Source organism: Podarcis filfolensis (assembly GCF_964270895.1).
Source record: "Podarcis filfolensis genome assembly, chromosome: 3".
NCBI classification, from domain to species: Eukaryota; Metazoa; Chordata; class Lepidosauria; order Squamata; family Lacertidae; genus Podarcis; species Podarcis filfolensis.
Genome location: NC_139606.1, coordinates 118,580,313 through 118,597,189, shown reverse-complemented (window position 1 = coordinate 118,597,189; position 16,877 = coordinate 118,580,313). Strand labels below are relative to the sequence as shown.

The window sequence follows — 16,877 nt, the reverse complement described above, 5'->3', positions numbered from 1 at the left end:
TACTTGGGAGCAGTGTACAAAACAAAACAAAGAGTTGGAGTCAAGGAAAACTTGGGCAAATATATAAGCTTTTAAGAGGCTTTTAAAGGTCATTACTTTCTCCGCCTCATGAATGAGCAGAGGAAAGACTTGCTTCTGTGCTGAGCAACCGCAAAATCTCTCAAAAGATCACGAGCCACCTCAAAATGTCTTAAAAGATCAGCTTGGTCTACTGCGGGAGGTCAACTGCTAGGTGTCCCGGTCCCAAGTCGTTTGGGGCTTTAAATGTCTACAGGCAAAAGCCATAGACCCACGTCCCTTTTTGTGACCTGCAGTGCGCACTCTTTAGACTTGGTAGTCAATGATGCTGCCAAGCGTTGTCTGGAAGCAACTAGTTTCTTCAGGCTGGTTCAACAGATTTTTAATGATTTCTCTGCATCGATTCAGCATTGGCAAATTCTAACTAGCCATGTATCAGACTTAGGCATAACCATTAAGCCGTTGTGTGAAACAAGAGGGGAGAGTCAGACTGATGCTTTGAAACCACTGAGATACCATCTTAGTCGTATATATGATGCTTTAAGAGAGATCTTTGATGACACAAGCCTAAAGGCTTTACTTGGGAATACTTCCCAAATTGAATCCAAGGCCCTCGCTGATGCGATTTGTAAGTTCAGATTTGTGGTATTCCTTCTTATCCCTACAAAATGAAGAATCTGATTTAAATTCAGCTCCAAGCCAGTTGCAAGTGACCAAGTGTTACCTTGTGGGCTGCAGGTATGATGAGGCTTTTCAACAAGTTTGGATAAAGGCTACTGAGATTGCAAAGGAGCTAGAAATGCTACCAGACTTTGAGGCAGAACAAGTTAGAAAAAGGGTGAGACGCCATTGAAAAGGCATGTTCTTGTGTTGCCACCCTCCAGACCTTTCATGCAGAGGGCAAATGAAGGGTTTTGGAAGACAATCACAGAGTATGGGTTGGTTCATGTGAGGAGAGGCAGACTTTTAGGTCCTGGGGTCCTGAGCCACATCAGGCTTTATAGGTCAAATTCAGCACTGAGAATTGAGCCCAGAAAAGAATTGGTAACCAGTGCAGTTGTCCCACAACTGGTGTTCAGACCATACTGCCCCAGTCAGTGATTTGGCTGCTGAATTCTGCACCAGCTAGAGTTTCTGGAGGGCCTTCAAAGGCAGTCTCGTGCATAATGCACTGAAGTAATCCAAACTAGAAGTTAACAGAGCATAGACAACAGAAGTGCCACCAAAGCCCCAAACTAAGCACCTGCCACCCAGAACTAGCTCACAGTCCAATCCCTGGACCCAAGAACAGCCCATCCGTGGGGTCTCTGTCTTGCCAGTGTTCAGTTGCAGTTTGATGCCTGTAATATTCAGGCATCAACTGAGGACATGCAAGACTTCAGGTCTTGCAGAGAAAAGGGCTGGATATTATCAAGATACAGATAACGCAACTCACCTGAAGTCTCCTAAAGTTTTGTCTAGATACTAATTTACATTGGACATGAAATTGTGCCCTGTGACACCCTGCAGATTAATTCAAGGGTGTCAAGACAATATCCACTTCTTCAATCTGGAACCAACCCCGTAAGTAGGAGTGAAACCACTGTAAAATGGTGCACCCAACTCACAGAGGCAGTCAAGGAGGATATCATGGGCGACAGCATCAAAAGCTGCTAAGAGATCCAGGAAAATCAGTGGGGTTGAATTCTTCCTGTCCATCTCCATCAGGGCGACCAAGGACAATTCCAGTTAGAAGTGGGTGTGAACTCTGGCTGGAATGGGTCAAGGTGCTCAGTTTCATACAGAAGCATGCAACCATGCTGGAAGCTGTAGCACATGTGGTGAGGAGCATTTTACCATGCATCTTCTGCATCTGATCAAAAATCCAAGGAAGTAATTCATCAATGACATTTCCCTCATATGGGCAGATGTTGCAGTTACAAGGTCAATAATTGTCTGTGTGCACTCTTCTATGCATATAATCATCACCATCATCATCATCTGAGATACAATGCAGATTGGATGGGTCAGAGTTGATTTGCTAAGTGAGAGGGTAACAAAATGCACCATTATGGTTCAATTAAAATCTAGTCAAAACAATGAAGTCATAATAGTTCCAAAGGTCTTTGCCCTTTGTTGGTTTAACTTTCACTCCCGCAGGCAGCCCGAATGGAAACTGTTGAATGATATTTCTGAACTATGCTAAGGGTTGTGCAATTTTCCACAGAGACACGTTCCAAAGCTACTCTGTATGACCCATGCATGATCTTGCAGTTTGAATGTAGCACGTGGGTGGGATCGCTTAAGAAAATAAATTTGGCTGGTCTTGGCTATCACAATAGGGCATAACATAGGTGGGAATCTCCTTCTGTTTTAAAGTAAAGGTAAAGGTAAAGGGACCCGTAACCATTAGGTCCAGTCGTGACCGACTCTGGGGTTGCGGCGCTCATCTCACTCTATAGCCCGAAGGAGCCGGCGTACAGCTTCCAGGTCATGTGGCCAGCATGACTAAGCCGCTTCTGGAGAACCAGAGCAGTGCACGGAAACGCCGTTTACCTTCCCGCCAGAGCGGTTCCTATTTATCTACTTGCACTTTGACGTGCTTTCAAACTGCTAGGTTGGCAGGAGTCTCTTTTAAAGTACTTTGCTTCTAATAGCGCATAGTTTTGTGCCAACATAGATAAAACCTGGTATGTGCGCAAATGGCAACCAGGGGAACGGGTTATTGTTAAGAAGACGTTGCTTGATCAGACCTAGCCTAGCATCCTCTTTCCCCCAGTGGCTAACCAGATTTGGGAAGCATCTGATTAGGCACTGGGGGAAAGCAGGATGTGAGGGCCTCGTCTGCAGTTTGGATTGCAGAGGCAATAGACTTTTGTGTTGTATTATTTATTTTTTTATACATACATACCCCGCCCATCTGGCTGGGCTTCCCCAGCCACTCTGGGCAGCTTCCAACACAATATTAAAATACCGTAATGCATCAAACATTAAAAGCTTCCATAAACAGGGCTGCCTTCAGATGTCTTCTAAAAGTCTGGTAGTTGTTTTTCTCTTTGACATCTGGTAGGAGGGAGTTCCACAGGGCGGGTGCCACTACCGAGAAGGCCCTCTGCCTGGTTCCCTGTAACCTCACTTCTCGCAATGAGGGAACCGCCAGAAGACCCTCGGCACTGGACCTCTGTGTCCGGGCTGGACGATGGGGGTGGAGACACTTCTTCAGGTATACTGGACCGAGGTCGTTTAGGGCTTTAAAGGTCAGACCAACACTTTGAATTGGTGAAGACTTAAGATCTTCTGGAAATGCTTGTGTGACTGTACCACCCAAGTTCTAACACAAAGGGCACCTGTTATGTTGCCATCCCTCCTTTGTGGAAGCCCCTTCACCTAGAGGTCAAAGTATGAGCACGTGTGCTTTTTGGAGGAGCTATAAAACTTCCTTCTTTGGAAGAAGGCATGGAGGAATTTTAAACAGATATGTGTTAATGTTAAAGCTAATAATAATAATAATAATAATTATTATTATTATTATTTTCATACAACCCTTCAATTCTGTTTCCAGGAATACTTATCAGTCCCAAACTCTTGGGAAAGGATTAGTTACAGATTCAGCTAAATTAAGAAGCCTGTCCAGGACTTTATTAGATGATCTTGGGCAAGTTACTGTCTTCTCAACTTGCAGAGCTCAGCAGGGAGATTAGTGCCTCCTTCTCTAGTATACCAGAAGCCATTGCTATGCTTGGCATGTAAGGCACTCATAATATTTTGGGTTGCAGTGCCCAGGTGTAATGTAGACTTTAGCTCATAGCAGAGTCACTGTGTGCTGCCTTCTATATGTGGAAAGACATCCACCCGGGAGATCAGCCAGCGCTAGCACTGGAGCTCCTGCCGCCTCTTGTTCTGTAGTCGTCCTTTTGCAGGAGGAGGTTGCTGTCCAGTAGAATTTATGCAGCTATTATCTAGCTCACTGGTAGAGCACCTGCTCTGCATGCAGAAGGTTCCAGGTTCGGTTCTTGCCATCCCCAAGTATGGCTGGGAAGGACTCCCATGTGAAATCCTGGGGAGCTGCTTCTGGTCATTGAAGACCATACCGAACTAGATGGACCAATGGTCTGACTTTAGTGTAGGGCAGCTTCCTATGTTCCTAGCCTCCACACCGAGGGTTTTTCAGGATTTGGCTCGTAAGATGTGGCTCTTTCCTCATAGCAAAGCATCTGGTTCTGGTTGCCTCTGCCACTTTGTGGTGAAGACGGCCACAGAAAGGAGGGATGACTCTTCAGCCTATAACACCTGTGCTCAGAGGCCTTCGCTGGTTGCCCATCTGCTACCAGGCTGAGTTCAAGGAGTTACCATCAGTATAAAAAGCCCTGAATCATTTGGGACCAGTTCATGAGACCACCTTACCTCATATGTGCCCACTTGACTGCTTCAGTTGGCGGAATTGGCATTTTTACAGGTGCCACGTAGTATATCAAGCTAATTAAAAAATTATAAAAAAATAATAATCTCAGCAATCAATACCCCCCCCCAATAGAAAAAATACACTGTGTGTGGCAGCACTTTGGAACTCCCTGCCTATTGAAATTCTTTTCGGTGCCTGCTGAAGACATTCTTATTAAGATACGCCTACCCAGATGCTACCCAGATATTTAGATAAGCACCCAGATGCTTAGAAAGTTTGTATGAGTTTCAATACGTTTTAGTCTATTCTGTTATGGTGTTAACTTTCTGTATGCTTTAAATTATGGTTGTAGGGTTTTTTAGCGGTGATTTTTTTATTCTATCTGTTTTGTAAACCGCTTTGAGTTTTTTTCAACAAGTGGTATATCAATTCATTTATTTATGAAGTAAATAAATACCTGTGGCAGAAGAATGGTTATATGTCCACTCCTTCTCTTTAGCTGTATTTTATGCAAACGGCCTTGTGACTAGTAGCAGCTTAGAGACCAACTAAGTTTGTTATTGGTATGAGCTTTCGTGTGCATGCACACTTCTTCAGAAGAGGTATCTGAAGAAGTGTGCATGCACATGAAAGCTCATACGAATAACAAACTTAGTCGGTCTTGAAGGTGCTACTGGAAGGAATTTTTTAAATTTTGTTTCGACTACGACAGACCAACACGGCTACCTACCTGTAACTAGGCCTTGTGACTCACGGGGAGACTATCTTTTAAAATTTATAATTATTAAATTTTTATATGGCCCTTCACCCACAGATCACAGAGCGGTTTACAGCATTCAAATACAAAATGAGAACATAAAATGCATAACGAAAAAAAACAAACCCAAAGAAGCCACAAACCAATCTCCCTCCCTCCCACAAACACATTTAAAAGACCGTTGGTTGTTTAGTCTGCCAGAGACCTTGTTGAGGAGGATTGTTTTTGCCTGGCACCTAAAGCTATGCAAGGAAGGCATCAGGCAAGCCTCCCTAGGGAGAGGCGATGGGGAGCCAATGTAGAAAAGGCCCGTTTTTCTGCTGCCACCCTCTAGACCTCTCATGGTTGGGTCACAAAAAGAAGGGCCTCAGATGATCGCAGGGTCCAGGTCGGTTCATATGTGGAGAGGCGGTCCTTGATTCATAAGCTAACAAAATGAAAATGAAAATACCGTATTTTTCGCTCTATAACACGCACCAGACCATAACACGCACGTAGTTTTTAGAGGAAGAAAACAAGAAAAAAAATATTCTAAATGAAATAGTGGATATATGATTTTTGTGGTTCATGCTGTGGCCATAGACATGTGATCTGACAGTGAGTTTGGAGTAGCCCAATGCAAAAATCCTGAGGATCCATGTGGATCCATGCTTTGTAACCACGGAGGAGGGAAGGAAGGGGAACCATGGATCCTCTGCTCACGACTGCAGCAGATCCCCCCCGCCACCCGCAGGCATTCGCTCCATAACACGCACAGACATTTCCCCTTACTTTCTAGGAGGGAAAAAATGAGTGTTATGGTGCAAAAAATACGGTAATAAGCAACTGTTGTTGAAGTTCTTACATTCTATTTCCAATGTAGACTTCCAGATAAGCTTGATATTCCAAGGAGAAAAGAGTGGGAAGTTGTTTCTAATACAAGCAATCATATTACACATTTCCCGCCCCCCCCCCTCCATTGGTGGGATTTGTAAGTTCAGAGCTGACCAGTCTCAGTTGTGAAATGGCACTGATGCTTTTGCTCTCTCGTTTTATCTCCACCTTCTTTATGAATCTCCAAGGTGTTGCTGCAAAGCGGGCAGGTGAGCTAGGCTTTTGTTTTTGTTTTCTTTTTTTAAAAAGGCACAAAAGGAAATAGATCTTTCAGCACGTCATAAAGGCCCTTTAAATAATCTGTAGGCTAAGGGAACGGTTTCTTTCCGATTACAAAGACTTGATTAGGCAGGGTAATTATTATGAGTAGAGGAGTCAGATGATGCAATAAAGCTCAACCTTGCCTTTCCATCTGGGAAGCCCTTGTTTACTTAGAGACTGTTTTGTCTCAGGGTATTATTGTATCTGCTACATTGGCGCCTGCATTTTCTCTCCCTGTAATTCCAAGGTAATATGTGCAATGCTAAGAATGTGTATTTTATTTTATTTTTAAAAAATATTTTTCACTTCCTATCCCATATGACATGTGCACATAAATAGTGTGAGAGAAGCTTCAAGGCATGCCATGTGTTGAAAAATGCCTTTCTAGGCAGTGGATTTTTGTGTATTCCTGGTGCGATTGAGATCCAGAAGGGGGTTGTTTACGTTAGGCATGTTGATACCTAAACCCTCCGTGCTGTATTCTGAGATTAAGGAAAGCCTTGTTGGATTAAACCATCTTGTCCAATGTCCTGTTTCCCAGCTGGTTTTGAGAAACCCACCAAGAGGACATGGGGTTTTTAGCTTTTCCCTGCAACTAATATTCAGAAGCATGCTATCTCTGAATTTTCCACTTCGCTATCGTGGCTACTAGGGACGCGGGTGGCACTGTGGTCTAAACCATAGAGCCTAGGGCTTGCCGATTGGAAGGTCGTGGTTTGAATCCCTGCGACAAGTGAGCTCCTGTTGTTCGGTCCCAGCTCCTGCCCACCTAGCAGTTCGAAAGCACATCAAGTGCAAGTAGATAAATAGGTACCGCTCCGGCGGGAAGGTAAACGGCATTTCCGTGCACTGCTCTGGTTCGCCAGAAGTGGCTTAGTCATGCTGGCCACATGACCTGGAAAAACTGTCTGCGGACAAATGCCGGCTCCCTCGGCCTATAGAGCAAGATGAGCCCAGAGTTGTCCACAACTGGACCTAACGGTCAGGGTACCTTTACCTTTACCATTATCCTGGCTACTAAGCATTGATAGACCACTTCCATTAATTTGTTGAATCCTAATCTGCGGAAGAGGGTGATTGTGACCTTCCAGATGATGTTGTTTAGAGTGTGGAGCTGATATTGCCAAGGTTGCAGGTTCAATTGCCATACAAGACAGTTGCCTATTCCTGCATTGCAGGGGGGTTAGACTGGATGATCCTTGGGGTCCCTTCCAACTCTACAGTTTTATGGTTCTATGACTCCAGTTCCCGTCAGCCCCAGGAAGCATGGCCAATGGTCAAGACAATGGGAGTCACAAATACTGTGACATTTGGGAGGCCACAGGTTCTCCACTGCTGATTTATTCAGTCTCCCTCCCTCTATGCTAATAGCCATCACCATACCTGGCAGCGAATTCCAACACCATCATCTACTCTTATATTTGGTATATAAATGAAACTACATATCCATCAAAATCGCAAAGGATTCTACATAATACTACAATAAAATGCAGTTGTGAAGAGCTTCGGAAAGGTCTCTCCAAGCTGAGTGAACGGGCAGTAAAATAGCAAGTGCAATTCAATGCCAGAAAGTGATGCACATCGAGGCAAAATAAATAAATAAATGTAAATAGTACTGTTAGAGGCAGAATGCCTCTGAATACCAGTTGCTGAAGTAGGAAGAGTGCTGATGTTCTCAGTTCTTGTTTGTGGGTTTGCCATCTTTATCTGGCCAGCCACTGTGGGAACAGACGGCTGGGCTTGTTGGGTCCTTTGACTTGACCCAGAAAGCTCCTCTTAGGTTCCTTTGTTCTCCTAAGACCCATTATCTGGGTTTACGTTAGGAGATAACAGAAAGTATAGGCTGGTCATTGCCAGAGATGACATTAGCTTAGTAAGAGAAACGTGAGATACTGTCATGACTAGCTAATCCAGAGTATCCGGAGGGATGTGTGTGTGTTTTGCCACCCTTTACTTTATGTGTTCCAAGGCAGCCAGTGTGGGATTTACGTATAAGCTAAACAAGCTATAGCTTAGGGCCCCACTCTCTTGGGGGCCCCAAAAAAATTTAATGGAGGAAAAAACTGGATGTACATTTCCAAAATATAAAATAAAAAACAAATAAAATAAAACCTACATACAGCAACAGTGTTTTGATAAAATACATATTTTGTTGTGTCCAAATGGCTTTAGATACCTTTAGATTCCCCTGGCGCTTGGGAGGGGGGGGAATTGTCATCGCGCCACTCCTTGGTGTGTGGAGTACCTCAGGGTGCGATACTCTCCCCGATGCTTTTCAACATCTTTATGCGCCCCCTCGCCCAGCTTGTCCGGAGTTTTGGGCTGGGTTGCCATCAGTATGCTGATGACACCCAACTCTATCTGTTGATGGATGGCCATCCTGACTCGGCCCCAGACACACTGATCAGATGCTTGGAAGCTGTGGCTGGATGGTTACGTGGGAGCCGGTTGAAGTTAAATCCTTCGAAGACAGAGGTCCTTTGGCTGGGAAGGGACGATATGGGATTGGGGGGGGCAACTCCCATCTCTTGCGGGGGCGCAATTAGTGCCAGCACCGTCCCATTAAGAGTTTGGGTGTAATCTTCGACATCTCCCTTTCCATGGAGGCGCAGATTGCAGCTATAACAAAGGCAGCATTTTTCCATCTCCGCCAAGCTATGCAGTTGGCTCCTTACCTCTCTCGTCCTGACCTAGCCACTGTGATCCACGCGACGGTCACCTCCAGACTGGATTATTGTAACTCGCTCTACGTGGGGCTGCCCTTGAGACTGACCCAGAAACTCCAGCGGGTGCAGAATGTTGCAGCGAGACTCCTTACGGGGTCTTTGCTGCGAGATCACATTCACCCGGTGCTATATCAGCTGCACTGGCTCCCAGTGGAGTACAGGATCAGGTTTAAGGTGCTGCTTTTAACCTTTAAAGCCCTATACGGCCTAGGACCCTCGTACCTACGGGACCGCCTCTCCTGGTATGCCCCACAGAGAAACTTACGGTCTTCAAATAAAAACATCTTGAAAGTCCCAGGCCACAGAGAAGTTAGGCTGGCCTCAACTAGAGCCAGGGCTTTTTCGGCTGTGGCTCCGATCTGGTGGAACGCTCTGTCACAAGAGACTAGGGCCCTGCGGGACCTGACATCTTTCCGCAGGGCCTGCAAGACAGAGCTGTTCCGCCTGGCCTTTGGTCAGGGCGCAGCCTGACTCCCTCCTTTGGCAATCTTCGTGGAGCTCTGGCCCAATGGTTGCCAGTGGCTTGAATTAATTAATTTTATAATGAATGATTTTAGAGTGTTGTTTGTGCTGTACTTTTGTACTGTTTTATTGTTGTTAGCTGCCCTGAGCCCGGTTTCAGCTGGGGAGGGCGGGATATAAATAAAATTTATTATTATTATTATTATTATTATTATTATTATTATTATTAGGTTCATATAGCATATACTCAACACAAAAACAGCAACAATTTGTTGTTGACAAAGGACAGCTGGACATATAAAGGGCCCCATTACCTTCAGTAGCTGAGGGCCTCATCAGACCTAAATCCGGCCCTGAAGGCAGCACATCCAGGCAATAAGCCATTTTGGCAGTGCTGCGCTCATTTCAGAAGCACTTATCCTTGGCAGTTTCCCTTTCTGCAGTCCCTCCTCCTTGCCCCTCCTCTGTTCACCATTATCAGCTGGGCTGGTGATTGATGAGCAGCAAGCCACTTTTTGAACAAGGGACTACAGGGGGAGAACTTGGTCCCTTCAGTTTCCTTGGGTTTTGCAACACGGGCAATTAATCTTGGTGCCCAGCCGAACAAGAGGGAGCGTGAAATTTGAGCTGCAAATGGCATTTCAGTGTATCTGTACATCCTTTCCATCCCACTCCAGAGCTCTTGCCCCGCCACTTGGCTCTCTGATAAAAGCTTGGGTTTTTTAATTTCCCTTTTTTTAAAAAAAAGCAATACTGGACAGTATTTATTTATTTGATTGTTTTAAAGTATTTCTAGACATTCGCAACAACTCACAAGATAAGATATACAGATGGCCTAGTCACCTTAAAAAAAATAAAAATACAGGGTGCTTGTTGACGAAGTGTGCAGCTGAAATAAACACAAAACAGGGTACCAACTCAGCGCAGGCTGAAAAAATGGACCAAAAATGGGTAAAATAGAAATGTTTTTTGCAGGAATGTGGGTACTTATTCTGCAAACTAACTCACATATATTAAGGTAAAACGACTGGAGAATTATGTGCAGTTTATGTATGTTTGTGGAAGCGTTTGCACCACTAAGGCCATAGTGACACACGTTGAAGTTACATTTACTTACTTACTTATTTTATTTGTATACCGCCCTTCATTTGTAGGTCTCAGGGCAGTCTACAACATTAAAATACAAAACAAAAACCCAAAGTACATAATAAAAACAAGAACACCCCCAAACCAATAAACCCTCCCTCTACTCCTCTACCTACCACAAATGCATTTAAAAGGGTATGCATCCCACTTGGATTACTGTAACTTGCTCTTTGTGGGGCTGCCTTTGCAAAGTGCTCAGAAACTTCAACCAGCTCAAAGAACTGCAGCCAGATTACTGACTGGGGCTGATTATAGAGAGCATATAACTCCCATACTATAACAGCTTTACTGACTACAGGTCTGTTTCAGGGCACAATTCAAAGTGTTGCTTATGACCTACGAAGCCCTACATGCCTTAGGTCCAAGAGAGACCATATTCCCTCCTATGAACCAGCCCTGGTTTTGAGATTTTTTGGGGGGAGGCCCTTCTCTTGCAGGCATAGAGAATAAGCCTCTGGTGCTTATTGGCTGTGGCAGTGGGAGTGCCTGATTTATACCCATTGCGAAATATCAGAGCTGTTATAGGGCCTTGGTGAAGGATGGGAACTGAGAATCCTAAGTTGCTCCCTCCCCCAAAATATTGCAAGCTAGGGATGATATTGTTCTTACGTGGCTGGCATAAGGCTTCCTTAGATCACGCATGCGTGAAATGCTTTGAACGCTCAAGAGAACTGTACAGCTACTAAATGTTATAGTTACGTGGGCATGATTGATAGGTATCAGAAGTTAAATGAAGTGTGGAAAATCCTTTCTTCTGCTGAAATCTTACTGTTTTATAATGTGCAGGGAGAATTCTGATGATGCAAATATTGACTGGAAGACATGAATTTCAGTGGCATCGCCCAGGAATCTGTGCATGCACACGAAATTTCGTGCATGCACACGAAAGCTCATACCAAGAACTAACTTAGTTGGTCTTTAAGGTGCTACTGGAAGGAAAAAAATTTTTTTGTTTTGACCAGGAATCTGTGTTTTTTTTTGTTTTTTGTTTTTTGTTTGAGACTGGCATATTGAGGGGGAAGGGAATAAGCCATGCATGGAATAAAGAAAGAGCTGGATTAGCAAGATTTCGCTGCATTCCACAGTTGGAATTCAGCACTTAAAGACCAGCCAGGCTGTTGTGAAATGCTCTGCTGCTAAAGAGACTGTGAATATCCTTTTGGCATCTGTTTAACTCTTGTCCATCAAAGATTCAATAACAGTGTGTTTGGGGCTGAAGCGAGACCATTAAGAGGAGCTCAGATACACACAGCTTTAATGTGTAAAAGAAGAAGAAGAGGAGTAGAAAGCAGACACCCTGTGATCATGAGATGAGCTTTCTGCCCTTCTGATTCCTTTAATTTTGGGAGAGATCCTTTGATCAAAGGTGAACCTTCCACTTAGATCCTTAAGCTGTGCCCAGGGATTGGCTTGCCTCCACACTTCCTTGGATGGTTTGGGACTTCATACAATAGTGGAGAGAACACAAAGAGTTGTATGGAGTTTTGCACAATGATCCCTGGTCATGCTTTCATTGGTCCTGTGTACCACCTCTCTGATGCCCCAAGAATGTGATAAAACAGTTTGATCTGTTTTTTGAAGGTGAGGGATCCTCTGGGATCTCAGCCTGGCACTCCTTTTTCCTGCCTCTTCCTGGAGTGACTCTTTGGGTACTTTTGTCCCCAGATGGATAAAGAAAAAAGGAAGGCTGATTCTAGCATGAGCCCAAAGGATTTCTTTTCAAAGTGAGCCATCAGTGCATGCACATGGTCAAAATATGGTGAAATAGTGGATCTGGGGGCATTCCATACAGCTGTATCTGTTGGGTCCTACCCCCAGATCTGTCCCTGTCGCCACATCCAAGTAACGTTTGAAAGGACATGTGCCCAGCAAATGTTGTGTCTCAGCTTAGGGTTGAACTATGCTTTATGCTTTACCTGCTACGTTGGAAGGCTTAGCTGGCCGGTCTTGGGAAGTGGGCCTCCTCACACATAATAATTGGTCCTTCTTCCTTTTCCCTTCTGTGAATTGCAGAATTATTGTAAAGCATAGGAAAGAATCAGGCCATTAGATGACCTGTTTAGAGAAGCTTTTAATATTTGATGAATTATTGTATTTTAATATTTTGCTGGAAGCTGCCCAGAGTGGCTGGGGAAACACAGCTAGGTGGGCAGGGTATAAATTATTATTATTATTATTATTATTATTATTATTATTATTATTATTATTATATACATTGGCACACTGGGTGACTAGAATTCATCACATTGGTATCCCACTTCCCCTAAGAATAGGAAAATAGGTGCAGGAGAGTGGCTCAAGGAGCTTCATGGCTGAGCAGAGATTTGAATCCAGGTCTTCTGCACCCAAGTTCCAACGTTTTATCTCTCGTGGCTCTCAACTTTGAATAGTACAGCATCTTTCTGAACCTGGCTAGCTTAGGTGCACGACTGGATGCTTGCCTGCAACTTGCATGTTACCAGGGAGCTTGAGGAGTCCTTGAGGAGTCTTTACCTCCAGACTTCTCTTTCACCCCAGGATCTTGTTATGTAAACAGCAACAGTCTCTGGTGCTTGGAGTTCCCAGCTCCAAAGAAAAACACAGTGACTTGAGAATAACCCAAGGGAGTCTACAAGGCACCCTTGTCTCCATGGGTGGGAATCAGCCTCTCCTGGACAGGCCTATGGAGGGGGAGGGGAGCCATGTGCACTTGCCCTGGGCCTCAGAGGACTCTCCTGGCTGGGGACCCCAACAGAGACCGGCTGCTTTTTTTGTTTGAGTTTATAACTTCATTCCAATGAGATTCCCATCCCAGGCCACTGAGAAGCTCCGTACGGACCTGCTCCTGGGAGTTCAGCAGAAACCGGCAGTGAGAAAGGGGCTAAGCCCCATCTCTCCTCCACCCACTAGTCCTTTTGCTCAATGTTGCATCCTCTCACAGCAGCTTTTTGTTCTTCTTGGAGGGTGGAGACATGGGATGTTACACAAAAGTCTGCGGAACATGTAGTTTGTGCTTCTTGAAGAGCACAGCACGACAACCCCGAGAGCCTGTCCTCTGGTTGTGTGCATGAGCAAATTGCCAATTGTGCTTTTTCCAGAAAGCCCAACTCCAGCAAGAAATGCCTCTCCTCCTTTACTTGGAACAGTGTCTGTGGCCTTTGCTTGGGGCAAATGTTCCCCCTTTTGCAATCAATCTTGGTGTCTGGAGCAGTCTTGCCGCATTCCTAAAGAGCACTTCGTTTCATTTTCATTTGTCCTCTCTCCCTTTTCCTTGCTATTTTTGCCTGCAGAGCCTGCAATGTTTAACTTTCTGTTGAGCCTGGAGGGGGTGAGGGGAATGAAAAATGTCTTGATTTGGGGAAGGAGCAGAATGGGTGTGCCTTCATGGTTTCAGTCATTGTTGTAAGACTCCTGAAGCCTCTGAGTTAGCCGAATAATACAAGTGCTTTAAACAGATGTGCTCATTTTGCTTATTTAGGTGAGGGGATTGCTCGGTGGTAGAGCAATGGCTTTGCATGAAAAAGTTTGTGGGTTCAACCTCCAGCATAAGAAGAGCCTGAAGGATCAGGTCTGTGGTCCATCTATTCCAACATCTGGCTTGTAGGAAACTCTCAAGCAGGAACCAAACAGCCCTTTCTCATTCTTTGGCTCCAAGCAACTAATATTCAGAAGCATTCCTGCAGCAGACTATGGAAGCAGAATATAGTACAGTCGTACCTTGGAAGTCGAACGGAATCCGTTCCGGAAGTCCGTTCAACTTCCAAAATGTCCGGAAACCAAAGTGTGGCTTCTGATTGGCTGCATGAAGCTCCTGCAGCCAGTCAGAAGTCACGCCAGATGTTCGGCCTCCAAAAATCGTTCGAAAACTGGAACATCACTTCTGGGTTTTGATCATTCGGGAGCCAAGGCGTTCGGGAGCCAAGGCATTCGGGATCCAAGGTACAACTGTATAGTGGTTCCTTAGTTCTCAAACTTAATCCATTCCAGGAGTCGGTTCGACTCCCAAAACTGTTCAAAAACCAAGGCATGACTTCCGATTGGCTGCAGGAGCTTCCTGCACTCAAGCGGAAGTCACGCTGGATGTTTGGCTTCCTAAAAACGTTCACAAACTGGAACACTTCCAGGTTTGCAGTGTTCGGGCGCTGATTTGTTCGTCAACTAAGCCTTCGGGAACCAAGGTACCACTGTAATAGGTATTGATGGCCTTAATCTCCACAAACTTGTCCAATCATCTTTTAAAGCCTTCCATGCAACTAGCCGAGATGACCGGCAGAATTCGAGACCAGGGAGAAGAAAGGATGGAAGAAGACTGGAGGAAATTTAAGACTTATTTACAAAAATATTGTAATCTGGCTGAGTGCTGAATAGGATGCCAGTGCAGACAATTGTCTACCATTAAAATAGATTTAAAGTCGAATTATATGTCAAACCAAATTAAGATTATTAATTAAGATGAGTTAAATGATAATTTGCTTGAAAATAATTTAATAATGATGTAAGTGTATGCGGGAGGTGTGGGGGAGTCCCATGTAACAATTGAAAGATGTTAAATGGACAACGATAAGTGCTTATTTGATATATGTTTTATTTGAAAACTTTAATAAATATATTATAAAAAAAAATAAAAAAAAATAAAGCCTTCCAAGCTGGTGGCATCTTCCACTCGACATTTTCACTTTTCTGCAACCAGGGTCAGCCCAAGACATTTTGGCACCTGAGGCACACCCCAGAATGGTGCTGCCCTCCCTGCCAGGGAAGAAGGGGTGAGGGAAGATCTATATCAGGAACATGGTGGGGGACGAAAGATCAACATGGGGATCTGCTGCCCCTGGTGGATTCTGCTGCCCGAGGCAGCTGTCTCACCTTGCCTCTTGGTTGGGCCGTTCCTGTCTGCAACTAATGACAGGTTGGAGACAGCTTTAAATTGAAGAAACAGCACAGGGAGGAAAGGTTGACCCACCCTTCTCAATACCATAGCCTCAGTCCAAGTATTAAAAAAGAGGTTTCCCAGGTTTAGATAATCCATTAAAGACAGGTTCCAGGAGTCACAGTAGAGGTTGGCAGGCAGGTAAAAGACCCCGGAAGGATTTATGCCTGGCCAGGTGAGCAGGAACCAGAAGGCTACCTGGTGCGGACAAGGATGGATCTGGGCTGCTTCTTCCTCTACTTTGCAGCTTCCAGTGTCTCACCGCAAAGGGCTTCACTCTGTTTGATTCCTGTGGAAAGGCTCCATTGTCAATAAACCGTCGTATGCTGACAGGGGGAGAGAACCATAGGATGTGCTGATCTCACGGGTATGTGCAAACCTGCATTTGAGGCCTGAAAAAACCAAACCGCCAACTTAAACTTGTGCCTAGAGGGCTGTGGAAAGCCAGTGCAGAGCACAGTTGGGGCTCAACAGCATCATTTTAAGGGCAGGTGGGCCATTTTAGAGAGGCAGTCTATGCAACCACTCCTCTTGTTGCTGTAAGACACACAGGTCACAATCCCAAGTGTGACTTCTGTTTTGCTTGTGCTTTAGCAACTTGCTTCACCTGAAAAGTCAAAGCTGATACCGTGGTCCAGCATGTTTAAGAAGAGACCAGCATTATTCTCAATTATCACTAAGTTTATTTTATTTATTTTCAGTACTGTTCTATCCTTCTCCTAGGTTGCCATAGAAAGTTTTTTTTAATCTCATTTTTTAAAAATCAGTATAAAAGTAATTATACGAAAACACTAAAAATGCAGCATGCAAAGCACCAAAACCATGGCAACCAGCAGCTAGCATCTCCCTAGCTTGCTTCCTCCCTCCATCAATAGGACGACACAGATCAAGCCAGGTGGATCTCTCTTGGAAAGTCATTCCAAAGTTGCAGTGGCATAACATGAAAACTCCACCCACCTCAGTTCGGGAGGGAGGCGTTGGGGCCTCAGTTGTTGTCTTGAGCGCATGAGAAGGCACATGCAGGGGGAGGCAGTCCTTTGGGCATTCTGCTTCCAGATCATTCAGGGCTTCAATGTTTAGCACTGGCAACTTGAACTGATCCTAGAAACAAATTAGGTAAGCAATGCAGCTTAAAAATACAGTCATACCTCGTGTTAGGTTTGCTTCATGCTGTGGCTTTTCAGGTTACGAATGTGGCAAACCCGGAAGTGTTTACCACGTGCGCATGCGCAGAAGCGCTCTATCGCGCTTCATGCACGCACAGTAGTAGCGCTCTACTTACGGACTTTTCGGGGTGCAAACGGATCGCGTTCATAAGTAGAGGTACCACTGTATCAGTTATACACT

At 44.8% G+C, this 16,877-nt stretch overlaps 1 protein-coding gene across 5 annotated transcripts in view; it reads left to right on the top strand.

Moving 5' to 3' along the window:
• Nucleotides 1-16,877, top strand: part of NCOA1 (nuclear receptor coactivator 1) — a 281,772-nt gene that overhangs the window by 128,796 nt on the left and 136,099 nt on the right. Inside the window, exon 1 of one of the 5 annotated variants that reach the window (XM_083604770.1) lies at nucleotides 15,778-15,897. The exons of the other annotated variants lie outside the window; for them this stretch is intronic. The gene's annotated coding sequence lies outside the window, so the exon portion shown is untranslated. Of the gene's footprint in view, nucleotides 1-15,777; nucleotides 15,898-16,877 lie in introns of those variants that run through there. 5 annotated transcript variants of the gene reach the window in all.